Here is an 11168-nt window from a genome sequence, read left to right as displayed (position 1 = left end):
GATAATTTACCATGAGAAAGCAAAGGGAAAATAACCCCAGGTACTCTCAGCACAGACCAAATCAAACCCGCTGTGAGCTTATTATTACTTAAAAACTGGCATCTAAGTGGAAATGACTGACTCTCTGTCATTATCTCTATTACCACCATGATAAACCCAAGCAGATGATAAGGCAAAATTACAAAACATCAGTTCTGGAGCTCGGAGGCTACTTCAGAAGCTCAAGGCAGACTGCGTTTTCAAATGCTTCCTTCTTTGCATTCAAGTCCCCAAATTTCATGATGCCTTGGCAGAACAACTTCACTGCATAGGCAAATTGTCACCTTTTAAACCAGGGCATCTGTCATTTTTATACAAGGGTCTACCACTCAGTCACCCTTGCTCTTAATTCTCCAATTTCTCTGCACATATAGAATGGCTACAGTACTGTAACACTTGAAATTTCTCTCTCACAGCCTGCATTACACTCAGAAAGGGGAAGGATGGGGTAACAACTGCCTCATAACTGACAGAAAGGAAGCTCCTCCTGACCACTGGGCTTTATTTTTTTAATCAGCGGGAGAAGCAGCTTGCTGGGGATGAACAGTACTTCAGAGTGAGAAGAAGGAAGCTAATGGAGAATACAGAAAGGTACTTACAAGATCTTCCCTCCTCCTCTCACCCTTCATGTTACTGTGGCCAAGATAAGTGCATTTCCCCCACGTATCCCTTCTGTCTCCTCCCCCAACCTCTCCCTGCAGAGGGGCGATGGGCTTATCATCACAGAGTGCTGCAGAGCCTTCTCCAGCAGCTTCTCCCTGGTGCAGAGCCCGAGGTGACCCAGAAAGCAAAGCATTGCCTAGGTCTCAGCATGTTACATCTGGCTTAGCAGGCTGACAATTCACTTCGTCAGTTGTCTGGAAAAAAAAGGAGGTTATTATAAAAGGCGCAGTAATTGTGTCTGACGTGGTTGCCTACCTCCATGCTGCTCAGCAAGCAGGATGGCTGCTACAGTTCTTACCGATATAAACTTTCCTTTTTCCCTAAGGATGGGAGAGTTTAATTTTCCAGTCCTGCTATTGCCAAGGCAAGTTTCATACAAAGTGTTCACCAGTTACACGCACTGGTGTCACAGCCCTCTTAATGACTGTTACCAACCCAGGCTGTCAGGCGCTGGCTGGGGCAGCTCCCCAGATCCCACAACCCGACGGTGTGGTGCTACCAAATCAGCTGCCACCTCCCTCTATTTCAGTCAGTGGGACGTGCAGGATCATGCACTTGTTGACACTTAAACCTGTTTCTCAGCTAATGGCCACAGTGTCAGTCTTTGTTCAGTTTTTGCAGTTTTACGCTGATGAAAGCTCAGGAGGGATGATCTTTTATGGAATGAGCTTGTGAAAAAGCCTTCAAGAAACACAATTTCCTTCAAAACAAGTTTCTTGTTTTACAAGTACACTTCAGTACAAATCACTGAGTCTTTCCTCCGCCTCCTTCATGTGCCTGCATTTAATCATTTATAACAGAAGAAAAAGATGAGGTTTGAAATTAGATTTTTATCTTAGTGAAGAGTTGGGAAAAACCCCACAAAAACTGCTGTGTGTGTTGGGAGAGCCAATTTACCTGTCCAAGAAGTTAGGAAACAGCTTCAGGAAAGAAAAACAATTTGCACATAGCAGAGTACTTATGACAACGTGAAAATCTCCCTTACAGCACAGTTCATCCAGCAGCTGCAGGGGAATGGAGCTGAGGTGTGGAGAATGGGTTGGCCAGCAGCTACTACTACAAGGAACACAATAAATGCTAGTTCACACTCCGCCTAGGCCTAATATTACTTTGCATCTGCAATTGTTTAGTACTTTTAGCCAAATTTTGCGCAACCGAAAATAACATGAGGAAAGGCTCCAGTAATTCACTCAAAATCACTGTCACAACAATTTTTCAGCCCTTTATTAGACGCTCAAGCTTCAGGCTGACTCTGTCCCAGACAGACATCAGTACAAAAAAGGGAAAGAGATCCAAGCATGCAAGATGGAAATAATTATCATCTGTGGCCAAAGATTGCATGGTTTAGATTTTTCACAATCAAACTTTGGTCTTAGTAAACCGGAATAAGGATATAAACATATCCTCTGCAAAGGCCTGGGACACCAGTTGCAAAGAGACCTCCCCTTCTCTTCTCCATAATTAACACATCTAGGCAATCCTGAAAAAGATCCACATATGTATGTGTATGTATTCATATGAATATATACAAATGTATGTATGCATGTTCCTGACAGGAATGGGTGTATAAGGGAAGGTGGGCACGGAAGATAGAAGAGGGCTTCTCAAAATGCTTGTGTCACGTTTGCAAACTGTTGCAATGGGACCTGGCTGACAAATCACATTGATTACTTTCCAGTAGGAGAGACTGAGATCATTAGAAGTTAAGCAAAGATTTCAAGTCCGTATGAACATGTTACCACTTGCGTTGATGCAACTCCAAGCCTCTCTCAAAGAAACTTAAATGTTTTCAATCCAGGTCAGTGTGCTACCATGGCAGAGCAGCACACACACCATGTGTACCTTTCTGACACAACAGTTGTTCAGCTTGCTACAGAAATCCCCAAGGAGACTAACAATTTACTGTATTTAAATAACAAATAGTTTTGGGGTAGAAGAGCTGTGCTTCTAGCTGTCAGCTTGAGGGTCTTTACAGTGCTGAAAAGGGAAAAAAAAAGAAAAAAAAAAAGAAAAAAAGACTTAGATTATTCCTAGTGACCCACATACCGCAAAACATCTGCTGACAACATGGTTGGCTTTCTGCCCAAGTTCAACTATGAGCTGTCTCCAGCTGATCATCTTTGCCCTCACTGTAATCCAGAGTCCACAGCAAGCAAAGGCAATAGTCAGGGATGCAAAAACAATTTGACCAGTTGAGTAAGCATAAGCTTGCATAAACATGCACATGCATACCTTAAACATAAACCTGACCTTAAAAAATAAAAAATATAAATCTTCAGATTAAGACTCTTGAGGTTACAAGAACAAACTCACTTGTGTTTAGCATGATTCTTTGTGTTTGCAAAACTTGGGTTGTTTAAAATTTTAGGTCTTACAGATATGCATGTACAATATGATTAGACAAAGCACTGGAAACAAATAAAAAGCACTAAGAAATACCTTTTGTACTGTCAAGTTCCACCATTGTATTAAGTACAGTATTATTCCATTTGTAGAGACAGAAACAATATTTCTAGAAGCATTTGTGTTCCGTCCTTCTTTTTACATCTGAAATGGCGTTACCCTGTCATGCAAACACATTGATGTAACTTGACTGTCAACCTCCCCTTTCATTGTTTGTGGTTATTACTTTTTTGTTTAAATTTTTATTCAAATCAGTAATTACTCCCAACTTTCAAGTTTCTTGTGCTTTCTTTGTTCCTGCATTTAGGTGCTCATTCTCCTTTTTAAATGCATCTGACTGCTTAGAACACAGCCATAATCATAAATGATATTGTTCAAATTAATAGTCACTTATTTGTGATCATAAGGGGTTTTTTGCACCTTGTATTACAGATGTAAGAAACCTTGCCATGCATTTCAAAAAGCCATACAGCAGTCTCTCATTTTAGTGTTACCAACTGAGAGTACTAGCTATTCTGTTGTACTTTTTTATTCGTATCAATATGACTATTGTTTCTGCTCAGTAAAGGCCAAAGACTACTGTGATTCAAGGGGAGGAAAGGGTGCTCAGCCACCCTTCTGGCCCAGCAGAAAGCCTTCAGGATTGCCCTGAAATTCCTGGGCAGACAGTGCCTGTACTTGGGTGAGGGCTTGTTATACACAAATTGTTTGGATGATTTAAAATACAAGTATATAGATATGTAACAGAAAAATGTAACAGCAAGCGACAGAAAACATGATCCCTTAGGTGCCATAGCTGGAGGCTTAGTGACAGATGATGCTGCAAAATGGCTTCAAGATGGGACATTTACAAAATTGCTTTAAAAGAATTTTACACAGCTAATCACAAGGTTCTAATAATAAGTCTTCCTTTATTAATCGAAATCTAAGTACTAGCTTGCATTTTCAGATGTCTTTGTTAAAGCACGTTAGAAACTTTTAATATTTCCATTTGCATTTTCAACCCTGACTTCATATCTGACAGTTTCAGGATTGCCTTAGCCCTTCTGAACGTACTAGGCACAGCACTCCTCATTTGATTAATTCTAATAATTTTTAGTCATTATTACTTTTTAACATATATTGGTATTGCAGATTAAATATTATTTATAGCTTTAATTTGTGTCCTGTTTGGATTGTACAATCACACAAGTAACTTGGCTATCATTATTATCATATTGTTTTTATACTGCTCCTAAAATTAAAATCCATTCTTGTCTTTAAATGTTTTATTGTACTTGTCTTTCTTGTTTTGCATTGCATAGCCCATGATTAATTCTGTTAGCCAAGTGCATATGGCCTGCTTGGCTATCATCCATTACCTTCATCATTGTTGCCTCAAAACGAGCACTTTATTATTACCTTTTTCATCTTTTCAATTACCAGATGTGCTTTTGCATTCCCATACTTTTCCTACTAGACTGAGATCTACATTTAGAGCAAAAGTCCCCACTCATTAGTCATTGAAGAATAAGTGAATTTTCCCTGGCTAAATACAGAAAATCTAAGGGTCAGAAGTGTCAGTATTACAGAAGTAGAACTTTTGAAAAACAGAATCAAGAATGACTACTTCTTCCTCTAGAAAGAAAGCTTCATTTATTGTCAAAAAATTGGTAGTTTGGTAGAGGATCAGATTTAGATAAAAGGAAAATTCCCTCTGCAATTTCTGTAACTACATTTGATTCAAGTATCTTTCTGTAGTCTCAGAAGTCTTATCTAAGCTGAGGTTTGCCCTTACCCACCTATACTATAACTGTAATTTCCTGGAACGGTGCACACACACACCACACCACCACCACTCCCGCCCCCCCCAAAAAAAAAAACCCACCAACACCACCACCACAAAACTCACAAACCACAAAAACTGAAAAGGTTGTGAAAAATGTTGTGTTAAATGTCTACAAAGGGCTGGCAGCATCACCTCTTACTGTGAAAAACCTCTTGCAAGGTTTCCATCCTAATTTTCCAGGTTCAAGTAGCATAGTCTGTGCCAACACCTGAACATTTCTTTGACTGCATTCAAACTCTTAATCATGAAAACTTCAGTTAGCCACAAGGTTAGCTGAGCTAAATGTGGCATACAATAAAAAAACCTTGACAAAGCAAGGAAAACATTTTTTTTTCCAGTCATAGAATTTAAATAAAAATACCTACCTATTCACCTAAGGCCTCAGTCCACTCCAGTATTACTTCTGTGTCTTCAACACAGATAGGCTATTAATTTTTTGCTGATATTTTTATATTCCCATTATTGAACAAAATAAAAAACAACTAGAGAAACACTTCATATAATGCCACAAATTCTTCTTATGACATAGATATTTCTAAATGCCCATGAATTCTTTCTATAAAGGTCCTTTCATTAAAAAAAAAAAATGAAGTAAGGGAATATCTATCTCTCTTAAACCTTTGTACTGTAAATCTGTTTCTAGGCTAGAACCTACTTAGTGCCCCACAAAGCAATGATGGAACCAGACCTGTGCATAACCTAGGGATACATACGGGAAATATTATATGGTAAGTAAGGGAGGAAGCTGGCAGACAAAAACACACTAGCTTCTGTTTTCTGACCCAAGTATGCTGCTTTGGGTATTTTAGAAAAATCTGTTAATAATCACTGTGAAGGAGGAAGAAAACATTAAAACAGGAAAAAATTCCCATAAAGGGGTAGGAAAATGTAGGCAGAAATGTTCAGAAGCGACTAGGGCGACAAGTTTCAAATCTCCCTCAATACTCTGATTTTCAAGACAGATATTTATTTCCCAAAGCTCAGGTGCCTCAGTAATGGCAAGCAGAGCACCAAAACCGGAGGCCCTCTGATGCACCTTTGAAAGATGTATAGTCCAGGAGAGGTCACAGGAACTGTTGAAGTCCTGCAACTTACAAGGAAACTCACAAGGCTCTTTAGTGTTCTGGCATTTAGCACAAGCTTTTAAAAGTATTTTGGGGGACTTAATTGTTCAAGTAACACTTTATAATTAGCACTTCTTTTGCTGACCACAGCCTCTGAAAAACAGATTTTTTTTAAAAATTGCCCCCCAAATCTCACAATTGAGACTCCCTTCTTCCCCTAAAGAAAAAGGTTTGCTCCTCAGGCAAATTCTTGTCCTTGATCTCTCTAGATTTGATGTTTATACCTTTATGCCTCTCTATAGCCTCTTACTCCAGGCATAGTGACATTTACTTCAACAGAGCTCTGCCCAAGTGTTGTGCTGTAGTGACATATTCAGACTTGGTTCTTATGTGCCTGCAGAAGTAAAAGATGTCCCATATGTATCAAGATGACAGGGCAATGTGTTGAGAACTTCTACATATGAAGAGTCTTAAGATACCAGATCAAAAGCGATCGCAGAAGTGATAAATGTCATTTATACACTGGCAGATTAATATGATGGCAACGTCTGGATTTTCATCTAAACATCACCGGCAAAAGTTTGACAACTCTGGGATAGTAAGGCATGGCTATTTCTCTCATTTGGGCTGATATTTGCTTGATCTGCTCATATCTTAATAAGTTTGCTCTGAGCAGAAAAGCAACTCTGCATCTTCCCTCCTGGCAAAAGATACACAAAATACCTTTTTATCTCAGCGAACAGTTTGCATTTTTCTGCAGGAATTCAGAAACTTGCTAAAATATCCTCTCTATCTTTGGGTAACGTGGTTGTATTAGCAATGGCAGATTACCTTTGGTACTCCTTTGTTCTGAAGTTTTAGTAACAAAGTGTCTGGATACAAAACTTTGTCATATTATGTTTTGAAGGTTTTGTAGCAGCAGAAAGCAGTGTACGTCTATGAGCATTTATAATGGAGAAAAGCTAAGTGATAAAGTGTACCTTTAACATAATGACAGTAATTCAGTCTCAGACAGTGAATGCTATTATACCCTCTTTTAAAGACTAAAATCAGTCAATTGAAATGACAATTATGATAATACTTGTGTAATGAAGATTATTTTGAAACAAAAATCTTTTCTGGTGTGTGTGCCTGTGAATGTGTGTGTATTTACTGTACCTAAGTACAATCTCAATGTTCTGCTTGACTGGAAATGCTATACAAATATACTAGTATTTTCTAACCATTCTGCTAGTTTCAGTTGATACTTAGTGTAAATTGATTTCTTTCAAAAAAAAACCAACATAACAAAAAACTTCCCTAAAAACAAGCTTTATATATGCTTTTGAGAAATACTCTGAGCATACTCTGAGCTTAGAGAAATGGGCAGCCTTATAAAAGTGGTTAGCTTGATCAGTCTTAGAATATGACATGATGATCACTCCCCAAAGCACCCAATGCATTTATCCTGTGTTTTATCTTAACTTTCTGAAGGAAGCTGCTGTGAGCTTTCCATAAACTACATGGATAGTTAATAGTGAGCAATAGTTCCAGCAAACATTATTCTAACTAAAAGTCAGTCTATGATAGGTGGCCTGTCACAGTTATCTGAGTTGAAAGGCAACATACTGATCATCTGAATCTAGTTCTTATGTCGGCTAAGATTTTCAAAGTAGTCTAAAGGAGATAGGCACCTAATCCTTCAAAACTACAACCAAAGTTATGATTTTTCTTGGGTTCCTTTGAAAAACTCATCCCGTTTTAACAAATCAAAGCACTTACAAACATTGTACAGCAGAATTAAAATACCACAAAAGCCACAACAAAGACACACACTTACAGGGAGTTCAAATGAAAAGAAAGTTAATGAAAAGATTTGCTGGTCCAAAGGGGGTGATAAAGCAGGTAATAAGTACAAGATGACTGTAGGCGACTTGCCTCCATGGTCTGACATCCACGTTACGTAAAGCTCCTGCCCTATGAATCAGTTCTGACCTAAAATGCAGTAAACGTTAGTATCAAGATTGCAAAACACATTGGAGAGCTATAGACACACTTTAGTCAAACAAGCATCTGCTTTTTAGCAAAATACAGCTACATTTGTATATTACTTGCTGCCTCAGTTGTTATGAGTCTCATAATGATAATCCTTACCCACCTCTGCAAAATGCTTTTCAGGAAAATTGATATCTAAATATTACTTAATGTTTTTTGTTCAGATTTTGTACTTTCCATTGCTCAGTTGATTTCAAAGTACAGAACTAATGATAACCCTCACAGATAATCCCCAAGAGATTCCCTTAGGCCAGGTGGCAGTTTACCTGTAGCATTTAGCAATCATATAGGATACATTTCTTCTTTGTTGAGGCATGGCATTTAGGATCAGGTGAATTTGCATTTTGCTTGCAGAGCTTTATTAATGTGAACTACCACTTTTAGTGTTATTTCTGGTTACTAAAGATGGTTATTTCTTCTTAGACCTGACCTAGTTCTAATAATTTGCCATTCAAAAGATGCAGAACTTAGATCTTTGCAGGAAGTTGTTACAATTCACTGTGAACAGTGGCCTAAAAGGGTTGCCGTATGCAGTCAAATACATTGGCACAGTAGGGAAATGTGATCTTTTCTAAGGCTATTATTGTAATCATTTCATCTAGTCCCTTGTCCAAATATAATATGCACTAGCACAAAGTTAAATTAATTTTTTTTAATCCCTGCAACAGCACAAAACCCCATGACAAAGCAGGTTGTCGAACATGTGCTTTTAGGAAGTCCTTCATTGCCTGTTAATTGTACAATGCAATTGTGTCAAAGTGGTCTAGATAACATTGCTCTGCTGACTGTTTTGTGGAGATGTTTAATAGCTGGAAGGCCAAATGCAGTAGCTGGCATTCACCTTCGATATGCCTTAGTTACTGAGTACAGTTTCACACATACACATTTCAGTCATGAATAGCTGATTGTACCTTTCTGCACACTCTTGTTTCTTGGGTTTTTGAAACTGTCTTGGCCCTGATCCTGCCAGCAAACGTCACCCTGGCTCTGTAAGAGTTCCTAATACAGTAGTGAGGAATTCAGCTGAAAAGCTTGCCAGGGTGCCTTCTCAGGCTTGTATCCACCACAGCACAAGGCTCCAGGACTAGCTAATGAAACTTCTGGGCAGATATTAAGAGTGGTGTGTAAATCTTACAGACCAAACTCCGCCCTGGTCTTACATCAGCAATCACACGAGAACTCAACTGGCTGTCCTTCTCTCCATCCCTCCACTGTTCGTGTAGAAAAGGAACAAAACATTAGTCTTTTTGCCACTCCAGAAAGCTACATCATACCTGAAGGTCTGACATAAGAGTTCCACAGGAGCAGACGGAATCATTTCTCTTTTTTTTTTCCCCCCATCCTTAACTGGTGACTAATACTAATGCTAAGAGCCCCAGAGACATACACGTGTTCATCTGTTGCTTCAGTGGAAGTCAGACACTAGAAGACACCAGCAGCTCAAGCCCATATACTCGCCCAGTATTTTGTCTTCAAGGCTCCTTACAAAACATTAATTAATCCTCACAACTTTCCTGAGAGGTATCCCTACCCTTACTGTCCTGAAGGGAAAACTGAGGGAGATAATTAGAGCTTTGTAATGAAGTAACATCTGATGACCTGGAGCTCAATCTGCTATCTGGGTCAGCAGATAGATTATGTCCTTGGACTGACTAATTGTAGGCACCTAATTGTATTAACACACAAAAACAGCAATTCACACCACGGCAAAGAAACCATCACCCCCAGCAGTCCTTCCCTTTTGGAAAATTACATCACCTCAGGGCTGTGATTCATGATCCTTGTCAAATTTAGCTGTAGCAACTAAAGAAACTGCTGCCTCTAGTCCTGTCACAGCTAAATCTGAACACCCCTACTCAAGAATGAGACAGCAAATATTCTCCCTTATTAAGAATAAAATATAGCATTGCACATTATCTTGGAAAAACACTGTAAGCCCAGGACTGAAAGTGGATAATACCTTACCTTCAGCATATGCAAGAAGAAGGAACAAGTCACTGCCTATTTCTACCTCACTTTTTCCCTTTATATTTGCTGGTGATAAAGTACAAGCTTCCCCTAATTCATATGCTTAAATTTTGTCTCCTTCAACATTAATAAATTGTTAGGACAGGACTCTAATGAGCAACTAACTATTCAACTCCATCAGCCCCAGCTGGTGGACTGAATGTTGGCTATTCACATAGAGAAGCTTTGAAACTCCAGCCCTGAAGTCAGTAAATTTTCTGGGGAATAAAAGGAAGCACCGCTGTCATGCTTACGACTTATTACTGCTAGAACTGGTCTCAGTAATTTAAACTGAGATAAGTCAATTGCAATTTAGGGATTCTGTCAAAGTTTACTTCTTTGCTGATATTCTTGACTAAAACTTCTAAGTTTTCAATTGAAAAACTGCAATATCTCTATGACAAATGTAGGCAAATTTAAGTTTTCAACAAAAGAGAATGCTCTGAAATTGAATACTGAAGAAATGTGTATTTTGATTTTTTTGAATCATTGTGCTGTATGTAAAAGGATTGCAATTGCCCAAAGGACTAAAATTCACCAAATAGTTCTTATCAATAACTAAATGCATTCTCCTATAGGGAATATTGGTTCCATTATTATACATTTAATAGCGGCAAAAACCTTTTCAGCCTCAGGTTTTTAGGATTTGGGTTTTTTAATTATTTCCCCTTCCTCCCCCTCATATTACTGCTGTCTCAGAAGGTCATACGTATATTACTGACTTTGAAACAATATTTAGGGACACTCGGAAGGAAAAAAATAAACACCACCAAACCCAAAACTCAGATATTACGACCTGTTTTGTATGCTGAAATGCAAAACAATTGCATTTCATCAGAAATACATGCTTTCCTTCCCTCTATTACAGGAACTCCTCAGTATAAAAATTCTATTTGAAAATTTAGACAAGCACTACATTCTGTAGTCCTGAGATTTAACAGAGTAACACGATGAATTTCAGAAGCATCAGCATAAACATGAGTGCAGATTGCTGGGGTTTGTATGCAGCTATATCCATCCTTCAAACTTTTTTTTTTCTTAACCTACCTTGTGGCTAATGACCTCAGGTGGGAATACGAGAGTATTGCATTTAAAAAGTGAGAAATATACAGGCAGAAGCCAAATGTAGG

General features: G+C 38.5%; 1 long non-coding RNA gene across 1 annotated transcript in view; it reads right to left on the bottom strand.

The window, feature by feature from the left end:
- Nucleotides 1–659: 659 nt before the first annotated feature.
- The window catches only part of LOC129784976 (uncharacterized), a 37856-nt gene continuing 27347 nt past the window's right edge, over nucleotides 660–11168 (bottom strand). The window contains exon 3 of the long non-coding RNA XR_008748333.1: nucleotides 660–896. This is a non-coding gene — a long non-coding RNA (uncharacterized LOC129784976). The remainder of the gene's footprint in view (nucleotides 897–11168) is intronic.

The sequence above is a fragment of the Falco peregrinus genome, chromosome 1, assembly GCF_023634155.1.
Source record: "Falco peregrinus isolate bFalPer1 chromosome 1, bFalPer1.pri, whole genome shotgun sequence".
NCBI classification, from domain to species: Eukaryota; Metazoa; Chordata; class Aves; order Falconiformes; family Falconidae; genus Falco; species Falco peregrinus.
The sequence above is the reverse complement of the archived record's forward strand: the minus strand, read 5'-3'. Positions and strand labels throughout refer to the sequence as shown.